Here is a 22,439-nt window from a genome sequence, read left to right on the forward strand (position 1 = left end):
AGTGCGAACCAGAGGTTTTGAATGCGCAGGGAGTCTGCTGTGGCTCGGAAGGAGTCCCGTGCCCGCCCGCCCGCCCCTGGCCAGAGAACTTGGGTAAGACGGAAGCCATGGGCAGGGGAGAGAGCCGTCCTCGGGCGGTCTCAGGTTCCTGTTTGTCTTGTTGTGAGCCACCTCCGTCTCTCCCTCCCTCAGCCTGGTGGGCTCCAAGGCTGTGTCTCTCCCATGCTGGGACATGGTGAAGAAGAAGAAGAAGAAGAGGAGATTGGGTTTATGCCCCATGGCCCTTCACTACCTGAAGGTGTCTCAGAGTGGCTGACAAACTCCTTTCCCCTTCCCCTCCCCACAACAGACACCCTGCGAGGTAAAAGAAGAGATTGGATTTATATCCCATGGCCCTTCACTACCCAGAGGAGTCTCAGAGTGGCTTACAAACTCCTTTCCCTTCCCCTCCCCACAACAGGCACCCTGGGAGGCAGGTGGGGCTGAGAGAGCTCTTGACAGAAACTGCTCTTTTTCAAGGACAGCTCTTGTCAGAACTACGGCTTGCCCAAGGCCATCCAGCCAGGTGCAAGTGGAGGAGGAGTGGGGAATCAAACCCGGTTCTCCCACATTAGAGTCCGCGCACTTAACCATGACACCTAACTGGCTCTCAGAGGTGGGTGAGTGCAGAGGTGGGCGATTTCTCCCCCCCCCCAAGCTGCTCCCTGGGTTGAGAGAACGGGGAGGGGTGGGGGAGCTGGCTGTAGCCTCCCCTGACTGAAGCCCCCCCCCGAGAGTCCTGCTTTTGAAACAACAGGGGCCACGTGGTGTTCCATGGTGGTGGTGGTGGTGGCAGCGGGGGGGGCAGGCTTTCTCCCCCTGACGACCCCTTTGCCATCTCAGTGGAGAGGCAGGGTGGTGTCACCTTGTGCAGAGGGCAGTTGGCCTCTGAGTCCTTTGGAGGGGCCCTGCTGGATCCCACCAGCCGTCCCCCTCTAGTCCTCCTGCCCGTCTCGCACAGGGGCCGGCCGCTTATCCCGGAGGGGCAGAGAACCAGGCGTAGAGAGGCCGAGGCCCTTCCTGCGGTTTTGCCTACGAGCCCTGGGCTTCAGAGAGGTTGGCTGCCTCACAGCAGGGCCGTTCCCTTAGGTGAATCGTGGCCAGGGTCCACCTATGGATCCAGGAGAGGAGAGAGTGGCTTCTCTTAGAATCTGAACCGGGATTAGAAGTGTCTGGGCCCAACTCCGGGACACTTTGTCAGCAGGGCCACGTTGGTTCTCTGGCTGTGCTGTGGGCCGCAGCGCCGGCTCCTCCTGGCGGGGTGGAAGCTGGGCGTTCAGAAGAGGAGGAGGTGGTGGCGGCAGAGGTCCTGGAACCACCCCAGGCAGCAGCTTCCGAGATGCTCCCAGAACCGCCGCCGCCCTCCCCCCCCGGATGTCCAGGAGGAGTTTAGGTGGCGGTCACCTCTCGTGCCCTGGGAGGGAGAAATCTTTAGTGCCTGAACCAGCTGCCGCCCCTGTGGACACAGCGGCTAGAGACTTTGCTGTCCCTCAGCAGACTTCTGCCTTGAAAAGAACTCAATGCAAGAACTCACCATACAAGAACTCCTTGTGGGCACTCCATGGAATTGCTGAGCAGTCGGGTTAGAACAGATAAAAGGAAGTCCTTCTTCACCCAAAGAGTGATTAACACATGGGATTCACTGCCACCGGAGGTGGCGGCGGCTACAAGCCTGGACGGCTTCAAGAGGGAACTGGATAAACATCTGGAGCAGAAGTCCATTGGTGGCTATTAGCCACAAGGTATAGATAGGAACTCTTCAGTCTGGGGCAAGGGATGCTCTGTATTCTTGGTGCCTGGGGGGGGGGTTCTTCTAGTGGGAGGGCTTCTGGTGTCCTGGCCCCACTGCTGGACCTCCTGAGGGCACCTGGTATTTTTGGCCACTGTGTGACAGAGTGTTGGACTGGATGGGCCATTGGCCTGATCCAACATTTGGCTTCTCTGATGTTCTTATAAGAGGGAATTGGATGAACATCTGGAGCAGAGTTCCATCAGTGGCTATTAGCCACAAGGTATAGATAGGAGCTCTCGGTCTGGGGCATGGGATGCTCTGTTATTCTTGGTGCTTGGGAGGAGTGGCAACAGTGGGAGGGCTTCTAGTGTCCTGGCCCCACTGGTGGACCTCCTGATGGCACCTGGTATTTCTGGCCACTCTTGTGACACAGAGTGTTGGACTGGAGGGGCCATTGGCCTGATCCAACATTTGGCTTTTCTGATGTTCTTATAAGAGGGAATGCCTGATTGGTTGGATTTCACCCCACTGCCCCTTCCCTCTTAGTCATGTATGGCTGCGAGAGTTGGATTATAAGGAAGGCCGAGCGCCGAAGAATAGATGCTTTCGAATGATGGTGCTGGAGAAGACCCTTGAGAGTCCCTTGGACTGCAAGGAGATCAAATCAGTCCATCCTAAAAGAAATCAACCCTGACTGTTCCCTGGAAGGCCAGATAATGAAACTGAACCTCAGATACTTTGGCCACCAAAGAGAATGGGGCTCTTATTGGAGAAGAAGACCCTGATGCTGGGAAAGACTGAAGGTCAAGGAAGATGGGGATGGCAAAGGATGAGATGGTTGGACGGTGTTATTGAGGCAATGAACACGACATTGAGCAAACTCCGGAGGGCCTGCCGTGATCTGGTCCGTGGGGTCGCAAAGAGTCGGACTCAATGGTGCAACTGAACAACAAGAACCCTTCCCTCTGGACTGGCACGGGGCAGCTGTGGCTGGCTCTCCTGCTTATGTTGTTTTGGGGGTTCTGTATAAACTAAAGTCATCGGTTGCTCTGCTCTGAGGAAAGGGCCGTGGGAGATACAGCTGACCAAGATCCCTTGGCCAAACTGAGCCTCAACTCCAGGGTGTGTGTGTGTGTGTGTCTGAGAGGGTGAATAAAATTTCCCTCCTCCCCCACGCTCACTCGGTCGGGCTTGATCCAAAGAACATTACAGTTAAGCATGAGCAGCGGGGGCCAGGGTTCCGACTGCCTTGTGGCTCAGGCAGGCAGCGCCGTGTACCAGTAGGGTGGAAAAAACTTATGCAACGAGTGGTAAAAAGAAGACCGAAGCAATTCTTTGGGCCAAATGTGGGTGTTGTGAAAGTTTCAACATTTCTTTGTGGGATTCAATTGGATGTGTTTTTGTAGGCCAAGGAATGGGGGTATACGGTTAGTTTTATGGCTGTAAAAGGCCACGCTCCAGTTATGCATTTTCCACGGAGGATAGTTCTAAGGAGCTGGACAAAGGGAACCGGGAGTACCCTTGAGGCATTTCCGCGCCCAGGGGACTGCAAGTTTCTGTGCCTTTCTAAACTGAGCAAGGGTGCTGCTGGTGTTGACGGGCCTTCTGGCTTCTTGCTGTGCCAAACACACTGCTGAAGAAGGTTCCAACTCGAAACACTTTAAGGCAATCTATTTCTTTTTCTGAAGAGCATAACTTGCACATGGGATTATAACTTGTGCATTGGGAGAGGTGGCTTGTGAAGTATGAGGACCATGGAGGGCTTTAAAGGTGAAAAGCCAGCACTTTGAATTGGGCCTGGGAGCAAGCAGGTGACGTGTGCAGTTAAGCACAACGCTGGAATTCTGTTCCCAGAGGGGCTGCCCCAGGCAGGAGTCTTGCTGCTCCATTTTGGACTGTTTGCAGCTTCCAAGACACCTTCAAAGGCAGCCCCACGGATCACATTTGTCCAGTCTGGTCCAGTCCAGTCCAGCGCATTCCAGTTGTCCAGTCTGGAAGTTAGGGCCGCCTGGATCGGTGTGTCTAGGCCAGTAGCATCTAAGTAAGAGGCCAGATGTTATAAGCGAGATATAATTGAAAAGACACTCTTAGCAACACTACAGACTTTTCTGTCTATTTCCAAGTCTGGGTCCCCCCCCCCCCACTCTTCAAGTGGTCTACTAAAGCGAAACCGTCCTTTTACGTGAATCGGTTTCCTTGGGTGTGGGCATTTATATGGCCCGGGGCAGAGGCCCAGCGGCACCAGGAGATGTGCTTTTACGTCCTGCGTTGTGGCCAGAACGGGCAAACCTGTCCTAAAAGTGACCGTGCAGAGGTCTGAGGGCTGAGGGAAAGCAATATGGGTGAATTAATCCTAAATTCATGCAGAAATTGCCCGCTGACTAACATTTAACAGAGGGGATTTTTTTTAACCAGACCCCTGTGGGGCAATGTGTATTCAGGTCCAGTTTGGAGTGGGCTAACTCTCCGGCAGTTCCGTGACGTTCCACTCATGACGTGAGTGGCTTGACTCTCCTGGGACCCCTGAGTTTTCACCAGGCCGGAGTCCAGCTCAGCCTGCAGCATCCCCACCCTTCCCAGGCGGGTCGGTCGGTCGGTCGGTCCTCGGCCCGCTTGCAGGGGAGGGGAGGGGAGGGGAGGGGGCGGCCCGGGAGTGACTCACAGGCGCACCGGAGGAGTGAGGCTCCTGGCTGGGATGCTGGCTCCCTGCGGGGCGTGGCGGCCGCTCCACATCCCTCGTCCCTCTGCTGGACGTGTTTTTCTCCTCCGGCCGCCGCCTCCCTCCTTTCCCCCTTGTTGTGTGTCTCATCTGTTTCTCTCCCCCCCCCCAGCTCCTCTGCTCCCTCACCCTTGCCCAAACCTCTCCCCCGTCCTCCTTAACTTCAAGCTTTTGGAGGCTGTTTTCCATTTCCTCCTCGCACAGGCAGGCCTTTGTACTGCAAAAGCCCTGGCTCCTTTCCACTCCCCAGTTTCAGATGCTAAGAATAGCCCTGAGCGGGGACAGTCGAAGCAGCGGCTGAGTCTCTGGAGCCCCGGATGGGAAGACCCCTGGCCAAGACCACATGGGCTCCCCCGCGCAGGGGAGGAGGAGGAGGAGGAGGAGGAGGAGGAGGATGCACCCAGAGGGGGGAGTTCGCGGCTCGGCCAGAACGTTGCCCGTAGTGCGGGGGGGGGGGCCCTGGGCCAGAGGAGATGGGGGCTGCGTGGGGGGGGGGGCCCTTCTCTCCCCGCAGCAGCCTCCCATCGGGGTCGGAAGGTGAGGGAGGAGGGCTCCTGACCATCATCGGCGGTGGCGAGGAGGAGGGTGGAGGCCAGGCGGCTCTGAATATTCCCGTGGCTGTGTCAGAGGCGGCTGCTGTGGTTGGGGAGAAGAGAGATCTGACAGAAATGTTCTGGGCAGGGGCCTCAGTCCGCCCTGTTCCACAAGGCCGTCCCAAGAAGGGGCAGGCAAGCTCTGCCGGGCACGGGGACTTTGCTCCTCCCTTCCTCACCAGACAGGAACTCCTTGTGGGCCCTCCACGGAATGGCTGAGCGGTCGGGTCAGAACAGATAAAAGGAAGGAAGTCCTTCTTCAACCCAAAGAGTGATGAACACATGGAGCTCACTGCCACAGGTGGTGGTGTCGGCTACAAGCCTGGACAGCTTCAAGAGGGAACTGGATAAGCATCTGGAGCAGAGGTCCATCAGTCACTCTTAGCCACAAGGTATAGATAGGGACTCTCAGTCTGGGGCAAGCGATGCTCTGTCTTCTTGGTGCTTGGGGGGGGGGCAACAGTGGGAGTGCTTCTGGTGTCCTCCTGGCCCCACTGCTGGACCTCCTGGTGGCACCTGGCATTTCTGGCCACCGTGTGACACAGAGTGTTGGACTGGATGGGCCTTTGGCCTGATCCAACACTGGCTTTTCTTATGTTCTTATAAGAGGGAATTGGATCAGCATATGGAGCAGGGGTCCAGCAGCAGCTATTAGCCACATGGGCTAGATAGGAACTCTTGGTCTGGGGCAAGTGATGCTCTGTATTCTTGGTGCTTGGGAGGGGGCAACAGTGGGAGGGCTTCTGGTGTCCTGGCCCCACTGCTGGACCTCCTGAGGGCAGCTGGTGTTTCTGGCCACTGTGTGACACAGAAGAGTGTTGGACTGGATGGGCCACTGGCCTGATCCAACATGGGCTTCTCTCTGATATGTTCCAGCCCCCATGGCTCTTGCCTTTCAGTGGGCTTCGTGTAACAACCCACCCCACCCCCTCCCCACCACCCTGGGTGTTCCACCAAGGTTTCCTCCACAAAACCCCTACATCAAAGAAAAAATCCCCCCGTCGCAGTTCGCCTTCCCAGTGGGTTGCCGGCTCCAGGCTGGGGATCTCCTGGAGGTTCGGGGGTGGAACCTGGGGAAGCCAGGGGGTGTGGCATATGCAAATGAGTTATGCTAATGAGCTCCTGCACCTCTTTTCCCACGAAATGACCATGGATATGCAGAACCACAATGTGACCTTGCCGTCTTCCACCCACCTGGAATTTAGACCTCCCCACCCCTTCCGGAAGGAGGCTGCCGCAGGATTTAACTAGTCTCCACGTTTCACTCCTTGCTGCACCTCGGAGGTCCCTCCCGCCGCCTGGCCGCTGAGCCCGGAGGAAGGCCCCTGAAGGAGCTGGACAGAGCGGAGGCTCCCCTCGCGAGCGCCTCTCGAGCCCAGAAGCGGCTTCTTCCCACAGTTCCATCTCTCAGCAGCAGCGGCACCAACCGTCCGTGGGGGGGGGGGGGGCGGAGGAAAGAGCAAGAATCATTTTCCCAGCCAAGGTCAAGTCCCCCCCCCCCCGTCACAGGAGAGCCACGACAGGGTGAACGCGGCACTGAAGGGGCCAGACCAAAGGAATGCCACGATTATCTGAGCTACCGATAAAGCGTTAACGATAGTGGCGCAGAGCCCCGTTAGGTCTTCCGAAGAGGGGAGTCTTCATAACGCCATAAGTGTGTCAGAAGGCGACACCCACTGCTCAGGCTCCACTGGACTGTTTTGGATGGCTAGCTATTGGGGGGGGGTGGAACGTGCAGATCTGTCCTCGCAGAGGAGGGAGAGCTTGTGCCTGAGCAAAACTTGGTCTTAAAGGTGCCACTGGACTGTTTGGGCCCGGGGGCCCGGGGGGGGTGTGCTCTGCAGCTTACCTGGCTGCTTCTTGCTCTGATTGAGGGCTGCTGGGAGCAGAGGGTGGGGCTTGTGGCATGTGCCCGCCCCCTGGGCTCCTTACTGCCGGAGCTCCGCTCCTGTGCGCTCCTGCAGGAAATGACCCCTGCCTGGAGGCAACATCAGGGGAGGCTGGCTGGCCACTGTGTGAAACAGGGTAGCGGACTAGATGGACCCTCAGGGGTCTGATCCCAGCAGGGCTGTTCTGGTGATCTTATGGGTAGAGGTTGCAGATTTTTATACCGACAGACAGTGACCTGTAAGTGATGCAGGGGCACATGGGACGGGGAGTGTCTTGGACTGTTTGCCCTGCGATTACCACGGCGACTATCGCGCTGTGGCCCTGGCCTGGGTGGCCTATCCCATCCCGATCTGGTCAGGTCTTGCCAGCTAAGCCGCTAAGCAGGGTCCTTGGGTGGGAGACCACCCAGGAGCCCCAGGGTCATGACAGGGAGGCAGGCGGGGGCCTCTTGCCTTAAAAGCCCTCCAGGGTCGCCGTAAGTCTACTGTGGCTCCATCAGGGCCGGGAACAGGCCTGTGGAGCAGTGAGCGTGGCCTTTCTTCATTCCTGGACCTGTATCTAGAAGGGTGTGGTCGTTGCTCGCCTGCAAAGCAATGAGAAGCACAGATGGGGGTGGGGGGTGGGGGTGGTCAGTCAGGAGTGAATGCCCCCATAGTGCCTTGTCCGTGCTGCCTCTGGACGCCAACTGTGGAGAACCAGAATGACCTTTCCACTTTGTCTTGCAGATCAACAACATACTGACCCGGCCGTTTGCAAAAGCGGAGATGTCGAGAGAGAGGAACATGTGGGAGCCGCAGGGGGCTTCATCTCTCCAAGTGGAAGCCGAGGGAGCGAGACGCGGCACTGACTGAGGGGTGAGAAACGCTCACGGTCTGGAATTCTTCCGGGACCCTAGAAGTGGGAGGTGGTTCTGTTGCCTTCTGGGGGGGGGGGAAGCGAGCAGCGAAAGCATGCTAGTATTGTGACTACAAAGTGTGTGGCTGTGCCCAAACCGTCCTCCACTGGTGTGCTTGTTTCTAGCAGGCCTGCTGTGCAGAGAAAGGGTGTGACTCTCTTGTCCGGGACGCGTTCCTGGAAAAGGTGACTGTCTTCTGTCTGCTAGGCTAGACTACTGTTCAGGCGGTGGGACTGGGGCAGTCAAAGGCTGGTCGGCCTGCTCCCTCCTGCTGTCCCTTGTGGTGAGGCCAGGCCCCGTTCCTGCCCAGGCCAGGCTGGACCCTCAGCAACAGCGGCCTTGTCCTTGGGAAGCTGCATTTGCCGGAGAGCGGCCAGGCCGACACCCTCCTGCCCAGCGGAATGTGCGGTATTCTTTCAACTGGGATTTTATTGCAAAAAAGGGCTCGTCCCACAGAAAAGGAAAACAGGCCCACACATTGATACCATAAATAAGGTCGCCTGGGAAACCATCCTTAGCAGGAGTACCACAAAAAGGGGGTCGCCTGAGTCCAGGGGGAGGCTACAGAGGGGATTTCACACGAAGCTCCCTTCTCCTGAGTCAGACCTTTCTGTCAGTCTTGCCTACTCAGGCTGGAGGCCGCTCTCCAGGGTCTCAGGCAGAGGAAGGCCTTTCCTGTCACCTCCTGCCTGGCCCTTTTTAACTGGAGATGCCACTGGGGACTGAACCTGGGACCTCCTGCATTCCAAACAGGGCTCTGCCACTGAGCCACGGCCCCTCTTTACAGCTCTCCAGGGTCTCAGGCGGAGGTCTTTCCCATCATCTCCTACCTGGTCCTTTTTGACTGGAGATGCCGGGGATTGAACCTGGGACCTTCTGCATGCCAAGCAGAGGTTCTTCCACTGGGCCACAGCCCCTCTTTACAGCTCTCCAGGGTCTCAGGTGGAGGTCTTTCCCATCACCTCCTGCCTGGTCCTTTTTAACTGGAGATGCTGCTGGGGACTGAACCTGGGACCTCCTGAGTGCCAGGCAGAGGCTCTGCCACTGAGCCTTTCCCCTATAATGTTAAGCACAGATTCTGTGTGCACCTTAAAGGAACCCTTACCCACAATCAGCACAGGCCAGTGCAGGCCCCGAGAAGCTGAATTAACAAGCATTTAAAAAAATAAACACCATTTCCCTGCTGGGTGGAACATTTGTAAAGTCTTTTCTAACACTATATGTTATCAAAGGCTTTCACGGCCGGAGTTCATTAGCTGTTGCAGATTTCCCGGGCTGTGTGGCCGTGGTTTTGGTATTGTAGGATCTGACGTTTCGCCAGCAGCTGTGACTGGCATCCTCAGGGGTATAACACAGAAAGAGGGAGGACTCTTGGTGTCAAGGTGAGAAGCAAAATGGTAGGCAGGTAATTAATATCTACTCAGGAAGGTGGGGTAGGGCTGAGTCATTATCTTGTAGGAGTTCCCCGGGCTGTGAAAACATGCTAATGGAGGAGCTTTCCTGAGGAGGTTCTTTTGTATATGGATTGTTTCCTGAGGAGGTTTCCTTCTCAGTTAGACTCTGTTATTGCAGCAGATATACATTGTAATATAACTCTGTCCTTTGCGTGATGTATTTGTTTTTATCAGCATAAGCAATAAAGGGCACCTGTCTTTCCAAAAAGGTTGTGGCAGCCTTTCGCAAAAACCCTGGCCGCCGTTACTTGGTCCGTGACTTTGTATGTAATGTGGTGGATCCAACCACCCTCCAGGTAGTCTTCCTCTGAAGCCGATGCCTCTTCTTCCTCTGGAGGAAGTCTGCCTAGATTGTAGGAAGGCTTCAGACTTGAACGAATGCGGAAGGTGGGGCATAAATATTTAAATAAAATAAGTCTCGGCTCCGTGAAACGGTAGGCTATAGGGGTAGGATGCGTCCCCACAGCCATTTCCTGGCATCCAGACTGAGGGAGGGGGAACACGGGGGCTTACCCTGTTGGGCCACACAAAATATGGCAGCACTTAGCAGGAATCCGATAAGCTCCTTGGATGGACAAGAAAAGTCTGCTCTTCCTGCTGCAGTTCAGAAGCAAGAGTTTGGGGTCAAGAGGGGGTTTGTGTCACCCGTGATTGGCTTAATTTTGTGACATGCCTTGAATGGACCTCTCCATGCAGAAGTGGTCCGTACTTGCTTCTTATACCCCTTCCCCAGCAAATACCCTTTTAAAAGGAGTGCTTGGTCTTCAGTCACGGAATCATAGCGTCGGAAGGGACCTCCAGGGTCATCTAGTTCAACCCCCTGCACAATGCAGGACAGTCACAAGTACCTCCCCCCCCCACACACACACCCTGTGACCCCTGTTCCATGCCCAGAAGATGACAAAAATGCTCCAGGTTCCCCAGCCAAACTGGCTTGGAGAAAAATGGCTTCCTGACCCCAACGTGGCGATCAGCGTTTCCCCGGGCGTGTAAGAAAGGGCCATGAGAACTAAGCCCTGAGGCTGCAACCCTCCCTGCCCTCCCTTCTCGTGATCTGCCTCAGTTCACGGAACCCGCATGGCTGTCAGATGGGGCCATCTAGCCTCTGTCTGAAAACCTCCAAAGGAGGAGAGCCCACCGCCTCCCGGGGAAGCCTGTCCCACTGAGGAGCCGCTCGAACAGTCAGGAAGTTCTTCCTAATGTTTAGCCAAAAACTCTTCTGATTTAATTTCAACCCGTTGGTTCTGATCATTAATAAGTCTGTGCCACTTGGCAGCATACGCGGGTACATGGGGGGAGTACATGGGGAGAGACCGGAATGAGAAAAGAGTGCAGGAGAGAACATCCGGTTGCACAGCAGCATTTCGGTCCCTCCAAGGAAATTGCTTTCTGTTCCCACTGTCCAGGTCTGCTTTAATTTTTGTACATACTGGGGTGTATTTTAGTGTAACTGAAGATTTACAGTCAGTGGAAATCGAGATACCTAAGTGGTTTCTGTGGGTCACCTGGCCATTTAAAAGGCTATGTTTGACATAAAGATGCTTGTGGTTGTGAAGGAGCTGTAACATTTAGGGTCTCAGATTTTCGGGGTTTTCCAGTAGAGTGGTTTTAGGATCTGAAGCCAAGAGCCACAGCATCCGCAGTTAAGCGGAGTTTGTCGGGGGGGGGGCTCGGTCTTCAGGGCAAACAGGACGGGCAGTGGGGGGCATCCCTGCTTTGTTCTGATCCTCACGGGGGGGGGGGAACATAAGAACATAAGAGACGCCAATGTTGGATCAGGCCAAAGGCCCATCCAGTCCAACACTCTGTGTCACACAGTGGCCAGAAATACCAGGTGCCATCAGGAGGTCTGCTCCATATGCTTATCTAATTCCCTTTTGAAGCCGTCCATGCTTGTAGCACCCACCACTTCCTGTGGCAGTGAATTCCATGTGTTAATCACTCTTTGGGTGAAGAAGTACTTCCTTTTATCCGTTCTAACCCGACCGCTCTGCAGTTTCATGGAGTGCCCACGAGTTCTTGTATTGTGAGAAAGGGAGAAAAGTACCTCTTTCTTTACCTGCTCTTTCCCATGCATAATCTTATAAACCTCGATCATGTCACCCCTCAGTCGTCTTTTCTCCAAGCTAAAGAGCCCTAAGCGCTTTAACCTTTCCTCATAGGGAAAGTGTTCCAACCCTTTTATCATTCGAGTTGCCCTTTTCTGCACTTTTTCCAAAGCTATAATATCCTTTTTAAGGTGTGGTGCCCAGAACTGCACACAGTATTCCAAATGAGGTCTCACCATTGATTTATATAGGGGCATTATTATATTGGCTGATCTGTTTTCAATACCCTTCCTAATAATCCCCAGCATAGCATTGGCCTTCTTTATTGCAGTCACACACTGTCTCGACATTTTCAGTGAGTTATCCACTACAACTCCAAGATCTCTCTCTTGCTCAGTTTCTGCCAGTTCAGACCCCATCAATGTGTATTTATATTTAGGATTTTTGGCTCCAATGTGCATCACCTTGCACTTGGCCACATTGAACCCCATTTGCCATGTTGACGCCCACTCGCCCATCCTTGACAGATCCCCTTGGAGTGCCTCACAATCCTCACTGGTTTTCACCACCCTGAACAACTTTGTATCATCCGCAAATTTAGCCACTTCACTGCTTACTCCCATCTCCAAATCATTAATGAACAAGTTAAAAAGCAGTGGACCAAGTACTGATCCCTGCGGTACCCCACTGCTTACCACCCTCCACTGAGAAAATTGCCCATTTATACTCACTCTCTGTTTTCTATGAACTAGCCAGTTTTTGATCCATAAAAGGACTTGTCCTTCTATCCCATGATTTTTGAGCTTACTTAGGAGCCTTTGATGAGGAACTTTATCAAAAGCTTTCTGGAAGTCAAGGTAAATAATATCTATTGGATCCCCCTTGTCCACATGTTTGTTCACCCCCTCAAAGAACACTAACAGGTTAGTGAGACAAGATCTTCCCTTACAGAAAGGTTGTGAGGAGGAGGGAGGCTAGCCTCGCTGAGGCCAGAGAGCTTCCCCGTGTTCTCTAATGCTTCCCATAGTTCCAAAGACCAGATAAGCCAACGCAGTCACTGACGTACACGACCAGTATCAGGAGAGACCAGTAGAGAAGTTAAGAGTCAGATGATGCGTCCACGATGTTACCTGCTTGGCACCAATTAGAGATTCCTGGATGTGTAAATTATATGTGATGTCAGTTGGGGTAGAAGACCTTCTGCCCTTCCAGGTTATGGCAGAATACGGCTTTGGGATGGCTGAAGTGCTGAGGTGCTCAGCCCTGTATTCCCTGTTTCAGTTGCAATAAACAGATATTCATATGGCTCGCTGGACTCTGCCTGTGGGTTTCCAGTTCGGCCCCGGGGGAGCACGTGGGGCACAGATTTGTGCATCAGGGACCACCCCGTCGACTCTCACGTGAGCCACTGGAGCCCAATACGAAGGGTAGGCGGCCTTGGGAAAATGTCAGGCCCAAATTCATGTGTGGGAACAATGATATTCGATGATGATGATGATTATTAAAATTTGTTAATCGCCCTACCCCAGCTTACGCCAGGCTCTGGGCCATGTACATAAGGGTGTAATGCCATAAAAACATATAAAACATTAAAATTCTAGAGAACAATTTAATAAAACTAAAGACCCAATTAGGTGGCTCTGTGATGATGGCGTCCTGGAAACATCTACCCCAGTTCTGGACTCTGGGGGCCAGTTTCTGGGCAGGGGGAGAGGGGACTCATGGCAGCAATCCGGGGGTGTGGGGAGGGAGGGAGGGTGCCAGCCAGGGAAGAAACCGTTGCTGCCCTCCACCGAACGCCTGGCGGGATATCTCTGCCTTACAGGCCCCGAGGAATGGCATAAGATCCCGCAGCAGGGCCCTGGTGTGTCGTTTGGCAGCGAGTGCCACCAGGTCGGGGCCAGGACCAAGGACAGCCGGACATCCCTGGGGCCGGGGATCACCAGCAGATTGTCCTCAGTAGAGCACAAGGGGCTCTCCCTCCCGGGGACATGCCGGAGGAGACGGTCCCGTAGATGGCCCTAAGCGGCAGCAGTCCGGTGCCTTGTCTGCAGCTAATGCCAGGAGCACTAAATATCCTTCGGTCAGCTGCATGGGCTCTGAGCTGGACAGCCCAGGCTAGCCCCATCCCGTCAGACCTCGGGAGCTCAGCAGGGTCGGCCCTGGCTCAGTGCTTGGGTGGGAGACCACTGAGGGAGACCAGGGTTGCCACGCAGAGGCAGGCGACGGCGAACCCCCACCTCTCATAGAACCATGGAATGCTAGAGTTGGAAGGGACCTTGCAGGCCATCTAGTCCAACCCCTGGCCTTCACTCTGCAGGAGCACAGCCGAAAGATGGCCCCACAACAGACCCGAAAGAGGGTCATCCAGCCTCCGCTTGAAAACACCCAGCGAAGGAGCCTCCACCCCCTCCCGAGGCAGCCCGTTCCACTGCTCAACCACTCTGACAGTCAGGACGTTTCTCCGGATATTCAGCCGGTATATCGACTCCCTTGAAATTCCCACCCGTTAGACCGAGTCTTGCATCCTAAGATTGTTCATGCATCCTAAGAAAACCTCTCAGCAGCATCTCTTGCCTTGGAAACCTTACAGCTGTGACTCGACGGCACTTTCCACCACCACAGTGAGGTTTTTTGCCCCACGTTCCGCCTCTGGTGATCCGCCTTCTGGTTCTCGCCAGTTATCCAAGCTTTACGCTTAAGTCCTTGAAGATCTGTTCTCTTGATAGTCTTGTGTGTGAATGGATCACTTAGAATCTCCCTCATGCAGCCTGGCTGCTTTCCCAAGCGAATAACATTCAGCCGGATGCTGAAAGGAAAGGGCCGGTGAGTGTGTGTGTGGGGGATCACATGCCTCCATCTCCCTTGCAAACCCCCCCCACCACCACCACACTTCTGGTATCCAAGAGAGCGTTTTGTAGTGGTGATGGGTTTATACTAAGAACCGAGGCCCCAGCTTCAAGGGGTTAGGCAAAGGGGTTAAAACTCTGCTTCTAGGTTTTCTTCCAAAGAATATATCCCCCCCCCTTTCGGTCAGCACTGGGGGCGGGGGGGGGAAGAGGGAGGTTTTCGATAGCACAGATACGGGATCTGTTACCCTTCCCCATAGGGCTTGCCAGGCAGAGATGTTCCGCCGGGCATTTGGTTGAGGGCAGCGACAGCCTGGTGCTCTCAAATCCCGCCCCCCCCGCCCCGCATTTCACTTAACCCAGGGGGGCAAGCGGGTATTGGAAATTCATCTCCATCTAGGATTGTGCTGTTTTACTGTGGCTGTTGGATTTTAATGCTGTTTTAGTCAGGTATTATTGTGTTTTTATTGATGTGAGCCGCCCCCAGGGCTCGTGGGGAAGGGGGGCCCACAAGTCTAAATAAATAAACAAACAAACCTTGAGAAATAACAACAGGTTCAAGATCATTCCGTTTGCATCGTGGTGCCCATTTCACCTGTGGCATTGCAGCATGCTGGCTACTGGGGAAGAGGAGGGGGGAGCACAGTGCCCAGCGGGCCCAGCCGGCCTTAGGGCGGGAGACCCCCTGCACTGCTGCTCCAGAGCGCTCTCCCCTGCTCCTGGGACTTGCTGGAAGAGAAGCGAAGGCTGGCCTCACTCCTCCGCCTCCCAACTCTCCTCCCTTCTCTCCCACTCAGCCTGGATCCACCCCCGCTGGGCTCCACCACGGATTATTCCCAGCACGGGTTCAGAATCTTTAAACCGTGTGTGTGTATGTGTGTGTGTGTGTGTGTTTAAGAAAGTGAGGCAGAAATCTGGATTTTAATTCTTCCCCCCCCCCAAGCGATGGGCTCTGTGCTCCAGTTCCAGCATTTGCATCCCCCACAGACTTGCCCTTTTGGATGCCTGTTGGTTTCCGGGTCCAGCCGTGGTGCCCCCCACTCAAGAGCCCTTCAGGACCCCAGACCCACCTGTTTGCAGGACCGCCGCCCTCTCCCTGCGTGTTCTTCTCAGTGGGGTCTTTTGTCTCCTCGGCAGCCAGTGACCCAGGCGGAATCCTGTTCCAGGGACTGCCAGCCAGCCCACGTGGGTGCAGAACAGCAGCTTCCAGTCCCCTGCCTTCCTGGGGAGAGGCTACCAAACAGAATTCTTCCGGAGTGAATTCCTTTGGGGTAGTATGACTCAGGGGGGGCTCACTTAATTAATACAGAGGACAAGAGCCCCCAACCAGTGTTCCCTCTAAGCTGAGTTAGCGTGAGCTAGCTCACAGTTTTTTAGCCTCCGGCTCACACGTTTTTTATCTCCGCTCAGGAAGGGACGGCTTCAGAGCAAACTAATTTATGCAGTAGCCAAATGGCTCACTCACAACTTTAATACCAGTAGCTCACAAAGTAGAATTTTTGCTCACAAGACTCAACAGCTTAGAGGGAGCATTGCCCCCAACATGTCTCAGTCAGGTTGTACTCTGGGGAACTCACCTCTAAAAACCGTTTAAAAGCACTGGCTGCTGTGAGAGGGGAGGGGGGGCTTCAGGCTTCTCTCCTGTGCTGTTTCAACCCCCAGAAATGGCGGGGGGGGGGGGCTTGTTTGCAGCTTCTGTGAGTTCCACATGTCCTTGACTGCATGATCCCCCTGGACACTTGTGACTTGGGAAAGGGGCAAGCAGTCCCTGCAGCTGTTTCCACTGGGGGAAATGGGGCAGGAGGGAAGGTGGAAAGACCTTGGCCTCTCCTCACAGTGCTCCAACCCGCACCAAGCGAACCAAGGCTTTTAAAAGGCGATCGTGTGTCTGTGAGATGGTGGCCCAACATGGCTTGTGCAACCCGTATTGTACAGATGAATCCTTGGAAAAAGAGAATGCATTTCTAGCTGTGTATAAGGTGTTTTTAGATTGGTGATTTCAGTGTAGCAGGCATATCATAAGAACATAAGAGAAGCCAATGTTGGATCAGGCCAAAGGCCCATCCAGTCCCACTCCCCCCCCCAAGCACCAAGAACACAGAGCATCCCTTGCCCCAGACTGAGAGTTCTTATCTATACATTGTGGCTGATAGCCACTGAGGGACCTCTGCTCCAGATGTTTATCCAGTTCCCTGTTGAAGCCGTCCATACTTGTAGCTGCCACCACCTCCTGTGGCAGTGAATTCCAGGTGTTCATCACTCTTTGGGTGAAGAAGGACTTCCTTTTATCTGTTCTAACCCGACTGCTCAGCCATCTCAGGGAGTGCCCACGAGTTCTTGTATTGTGAGAAAGGGAGAAAAGGACTTATTTCTCCACCTATTGTATCCCGTGCATAATCTTGTAAACTTCGATCATGTCCCCCCTCAGCCATCGTTTCTCCAAGCTAAAGAGCCCTAAGCGCCTTAACCTTTCCTCATAGGGAAATTCCAACCCTTTTATCATTCTAGTTGCCCTTTTCTGCACTTTTTCCAATGCTATAATATCCTTTCTGAGGCGTGGTAACCAGAACTGTACGCAGTACTCCAAATGATATCATTCATATCATTCATACTTATTATTTTTATGTTCAGTGTTTTTAACTGTGTGATTGTATATAGTTTCATTGCATCATATATTGTTGCTACCTGCCCTGTGTTCTGAGTCGAGCATATGAATATTTTAAGTAGGTAGATAGCCACCGAGGCCTACGGCTTGCCTGATCTCTGCCTATGTCACTACAAATGAGATAATGGTTTGTGAGAACTCACAGGGCGTATTTTGTGATCTTGACCAATAGGTGAAACGTGCTGGGATGACTTGCAGTTTGTAGGGTCTGTCTGTGACGTTGGGAGCAACCCCGTGCTAAGCCTCAGGATGGTGGAAACCCCCCTCCCCAATTCTTCATTCAGTAAAATGGGTAGAGGAGGTGTCAGGAGATCAGCAAAGGATCCGGCGAGAGAGCCCCGCTGGCTCGTGGGTTGGCTATTTTGCAACTCCTTCTTCAGCAGTGCCAGCTGCACCGAGATGGTCTCTGCCCTTGGAGCTCCTGGATGGCTTTTGCCCTCTGGAGAGACCCGTTGCCATGTGTGAAGGGTGACGGAAGTCTGCACCTGCCTGGCAAGCGCACTTTGAGCTGGTTATCATTTGCACCTGGTCCCCTAGATGGAGGGGCGCAGCCCACAATGTGTGTCTTAGATGTGTGACCATGTTTGTGTTTCCATGTTCGTAACCCTGACTGTGTAAATTAGGTCGTCTTGTGCTTTGCTTCATGCCTGAAGTTCCAAACTTCCTCCTGATAACGGGAAGTTCTTCTAGTTTTCTTCTGTAACCTGATTTTTAAGAATGGACCAATGAGAGTTTCCTTTTGCCTCGTTCAGTGTGACAGTTCAGCCTCTTGCGTTCTGGAACGCCAACCCCCATGCCGTAGCTTTCAGTGCATCTCAAGTGTTTTGTAATGACGTGAAACCATTTGGATTGTCCGTAAAGGAATACCCAGTTTGTGTATTTACGGTTTGCAAAAATGCTGCAATGAAGGAGAGTGACCCCCTTAGGGTTAGAGACTGAGCGGACTTGATGGCTTGTTCCAGTTGCCAGCAAGGACCAGTTCTCATCCGGCAAAATTTTCTACATCTTCAGCCAAGGGGCTGAAATAGGCATCATGGGTTGCATTTGGGACGCACATTGAGCTGATAGTGAGTTTCTGAGTACCAGTAACATAAATCAGCCTTGAGAGTCAAGCAGAGATTGGAAACAGTGACTGCAGTGGCATCAAATTTCATGTATATGTATGTGGGAAAGTGCCAGGGAATTCCAGCACTGTCATATTTGACTTCAAAAGAAGAAACTTCTCTAAACTGAGAAACCTGGCAAAAAGGAAGTTGAAAGGAACAGTCAAGAGGGCCGACTCCCTTGAGTTGTGGGTTACTCCAAACCTCAATCCTGGGGCTCTGGCTCCATGACGCACGCACACCCCACTGCAGGTGTTCAGAGCAGCAGGCCTTTAATCTTGACTTCGGATTCTGTGCCCGCCTTACGCACCGTTCTTTTTTCTCTGGTGTATTTATTCTGCAGGTACAATTTAAAAACCACATTTTCTAAATTGAGGTGGAACGTCACTTGTGACGTGTTGGGCGTGGCATTCAAACACTTTAAAAATTTGTTATGCAATTGCCGTATTGCAGCTGCACAGTAACGTCCAGCAAGCACCTTCCATTTAAATCCTCGTGGTTCAGGATTTGCACATGCATTTTAGCGTTAGTTCATTGAATGAAAGGGAACAGAAAGGAATGCAGGCAAAGGGGGGAAACCCAACGTAGACACTGAATAGACTTTCGCCCCCAAACTTACAAGCAGCTGCGAAGCCCCGTTTTCCACATTTTCTATATTGCTGAGCACTAGGGGATTCTCCGCTGTGTTATCATCCACTGTGAAAAATGGGAAAGAGTCACACGATCTCATAATATAGAGGAACATGTTGAGTGTACAGGCTGTTCAGTAGAACCCACTGACACTGGCATTGCAAGCTGTGATCATCAGCTGTGTGTGTGTGTGTGTGTGTGCGCGCACCTGTGCAAAGTCGGCTGCAACTCCACCAGGCTTTGCACACAGGGCTGCAGTTTGTATGGGGCAGGAGTCCACTGGCAGAAGCTCTGGAGAGCTTTTTTAGCCTTGTCCCACTAAATTGAAAAAAACCGGGAAGGGGTATTTTTGCATAGTAACACTAACTTCCTTCCCGTCCTTGCAAATTTTCATGTTTTTTTCTTTGTGACTCTCTGATTTGATCCTGCGCACTGGTCATGACCTTGGCAGTTTTTTAGAGCTTGTCCCGTGTGGATTGCACTCTGTCCTCCAAAGGGACCGATCCCAAGCGATTCTTAAGTCTGGCGGTTTGCTGAAGGTCCATGTGGCTCAGCCGGCAGTTTAATGCTAGGCGTCCAGAGACTGCCAAAATAGTCCCCCCCACAAACATTATTCACTAATGCATGAAAGGGGGAAACGTTTTCAAAGCTTTAGGCTTCCCATCCCAGTGTCTCTCTTTCTTTACATCTCATGTCAATTTTATTCAATACGGAGGATTCCCCCCCCCCTTTTGTTTTGTTTGCATGCAGCACTGGGGGCGCTGAGGTTTGCCTCCTCTCTCGTCCCCTTTTCAAGTCATTTCCAGCAGGGAACTAAGTCTCACACAGCTCCTTTTAAACTTCCCCCCAGTCGTCTGGATGTTTGGATGTTTTTTATTCAGTGAGCTGAGACTAGCGATAGTCTCATATTGATAGACTCATGCGCTTCCAGGGTGTGCCAGAGAACAGAGGAGAGAATCTTAAAGAACTTATGAGTGAGTTACTTGCCCCAGTGACAGAAATAAAGGCGGAATTGTTCCTCAACGATATGGATGTGGCCTATAGGTCATATTCAGGATATATAAAGAAAAATAATCTGCCTGGGGAAATTGTAATAAGATTCTCGAAGGGGCATGTCAGGGATGCTATCCTGAAAGCAGTGGCTGCAACACCCCTGAAGGCAGGGGAGAATGCTGCTAGAACGCTAAAGGATATTCCATTTGAAGTAAGACAACGCAGAAAGAAATATAAAGAACTTGTACTCTTTCTTCAAACAAACTCAATTGGATATAAATGGCTATTTCCAGAATGCGTAACGTTCAAGATTAAAGAGAAGAAGGAAAAGATTGACTCTGTTCTGAAAGCTCAAGAATTCCTAAAGGAACAGCTGGGAAGGTCAGAGGATGGGAAAAAAGAAGAGGGCAGTAGATCCAGTGGCGAGCTGGAGACTGGTTCTTCTGGCGAGGACTCTTTGTCTGAGCAGGGGGCAGCAGCCCCGAAAAGTCCCTACAAGTTGCGGAAAAGAAGGGAAAAGAAGAAGTAAAGGCTGAAGGACTCTGATTGGTGCCTTTGAGAACTTTGGTACTTGGGGATGATTGGGGGGTACTGTTATTGGGCAGTTAAATGTAAACGTTGAGGGTAAAAGGTTTTAAACGTTTGACTCAGTTTATAAACAGAACAACAATGAAAAGACTTGATGTAGCAAAGCTAGTTGGAGGATCTCCTCTCTTGGGTTTTTAGATAGTAGTGGGTACTTTACTTTCTCCTGTATGTGTAGTTTCCCCCCCCCTTTTTTTCTGTTGTAGTTTTTTGTAGTGATAAAAAATTAATAAAAAATCCCCTCCGGGGGCTCAAAAAAAAAGAATTAATTAAAAACAAGGGGGAAATGGCGCTTGTACACCGATGAAGGGGGTGGTGGAAGGTGCAGAGTGGGCGGAACGGCCTTGATGTGGGCGGGGGGAGTGACCGTTGAGGGGCAGCAAAAGGGCACATGGTGGAAATCCCAGATAATCTGTACACTTTAGAAGTACCTTTGGCTTTGAAGCAAAACAAGGGGAAAATTGGCACAAAAGCACTCTCAGAAAACCCCGGGAAACAGTGACCAGAAAGTGAATGGAGCACTGACGGAAGGAAAATCAATGCAGAATGACAAAGAAAACCCAACGGACGTGCATGGTGAAAGTGAAGGAAAACATCCATGCACAATAGGCCTCTTAGAATGTACAAAGTCCAAAAGGTCACCAGCATGGCTGACAAGCTGTGTGAAGGAAGCTAGTAGAATGAAAAAGACCTCCTCAGAAGCTGGAAGGTAAACAAGCCAAACAGAAAAAAGAAAACATACTTGCACAAAATAACTGCATGCAAGGAATTAAGGATGCAAAGAATTATTGGGGAAAATATTGCTAAAAGCATAAAGACCACCAATAAAGAATTCTTCAGATACATCAGAAGCGGAAACCAGGGGAGGATGTGGAGCTGGGGGGCAAATAGTGGTGACAAGGGAGGAAGTTCTAGAATTTATAGACACTTTGCAAACTAACAAATCACTCCAGCCAGATGGTCTCCGTCCCAGGGCTCTCTGGGAACTCAGAAGTAAAACTGCTGATCTTCTGACAGAGACATGCAGTTTGTCCCTCTCTGTGCCAGAGGACTGGAGAGTGGCCCCGGGGGATCTGGGCTCGTTAGCTTAATGGCTGTTCCAGGTAAATGGATGGAAACCATTATTAAAGATAAAATTGTCAAGCCTATAGAGCAGGGCTGACCAAACTTGCTCAACATAAAAGCCGCGTAGAATAAACGTCACTTGACTGAGAGCCGCAAGACATGAACAAATATAACCCACACGTTTTTATCGGAAACATACAAATTTGCTTTTTAAAAATAACTTTATTTTTATTTTAAATTTTTCAACTTTACAACATACTTAGAACTTGTCTTTGAGCAAATTTGCTTTTTACTAACATTAAATAAAACTGCCAAAGATAAAAACAAAAGGGGTTAAAACAGACATTGGTAATTATATTTATTTGTCCAATTATATTTATTTGTCTAGGAGAGAGAGAAAAAGAGAGGTGGAAAGAAAGAATGAAAGGTGGAAAGAGAGAGAAAGAGAAACAAAGAGAGCAAATAGATGGATGGGAGGGAGGGAGAAGAAGCATGCCTTCCCTTCACTTCCCCAGCTGCCCTGCCGGGAGCCGCACAATATGTGTGAAAGAGCCACATGTGACTCCCGAGCCACAGTTTGGCCACTCCTGCTATAGAAGGACAAGCCCCACTGAGTAAAAACCAGCCTGGCTTCTGCAAAGGTAAGTCCTATCTCACTAACCTTTAAGAGTTCTTGAAAGTGTCAGTAAACATGTGGACAGGGATGAGCTGGTAGTTATTGTTGATTTGGATTTCCAGAAGGCTTTTTGACAAAGTCTCTCACCAAAGACTCCTGAGCAAACTTCAGAGTCATTTGATAAGAAGACAAGTCCTCTTATGGATTGGAAACTGGCTTAAAAAGATGAAGCGGAGAGTAGGAATAAATGGTTCATTCCCGTAGTGGATGGATGGGACTGGTGCTTTTCAGCTTGTTCACAAGTGACCTGGAGTTAGAGATGCTGGGTTGTTGGGGTTCAGTCGGTGCCCGTTGTTGGGTGTTCTGCCGTTGGCGTTTCTTTGGTGCTTTCTTCTGCCTGTTCCCTTCTTCTCTGAAGGCAGGCTTGTGGGCAAAGATCCGGGAATACTGGAAGGATGCCGTTGTCGTACTGAATAGGGCCCCCAGATCAAGCAAGGAGGGTGATCCTCTCCTCTGTTTTGAAATCTGTGAATTTTACTCTGTTCAAACAATTCTTCTGCTGC

General features: G+C 52.0%; 1 protein-coding gene across 2 annotated transcripts in view; it reads left to right on the forward strand.

The window, feature by feature from the left end:
• Positions 1-22,439, forward strand: part of KANK2 (KN motif and ankyrin repeat domains 2) — an 85,076-nt gene that overhangs the window by 3,389 nt on the left and 59,248 nt on the right. For both annotated transcript variants that reach the window (XM_015405389.1, XM_015405390.1), the window contains exon 2: positions 7,699-7,827. The gene's annotated coding sequence lies outside the window, so the exon portion shown is untranslated. The remainder of the gene's footprint in view (positions 1-7,698; positions 7,828-22,439) is intronic.

This window comes from Gekko japonicus, unplaced genomic scaffold (assembly GCF_001447785.1).
Source record: "Gekko japonicus isolate JY-2015 unplaced genomic scaffold, Gekko_japonicus_V1.1 scaffold1211, whole genome shotgun sequence".
Classification (NCBI taxonomy): domain Eukaryota; kingdom Metazoa; phylum Chordata; class Lepidosauria; order Squamata; family Gekkonidae; genus Gekko; species Gekko japonicus.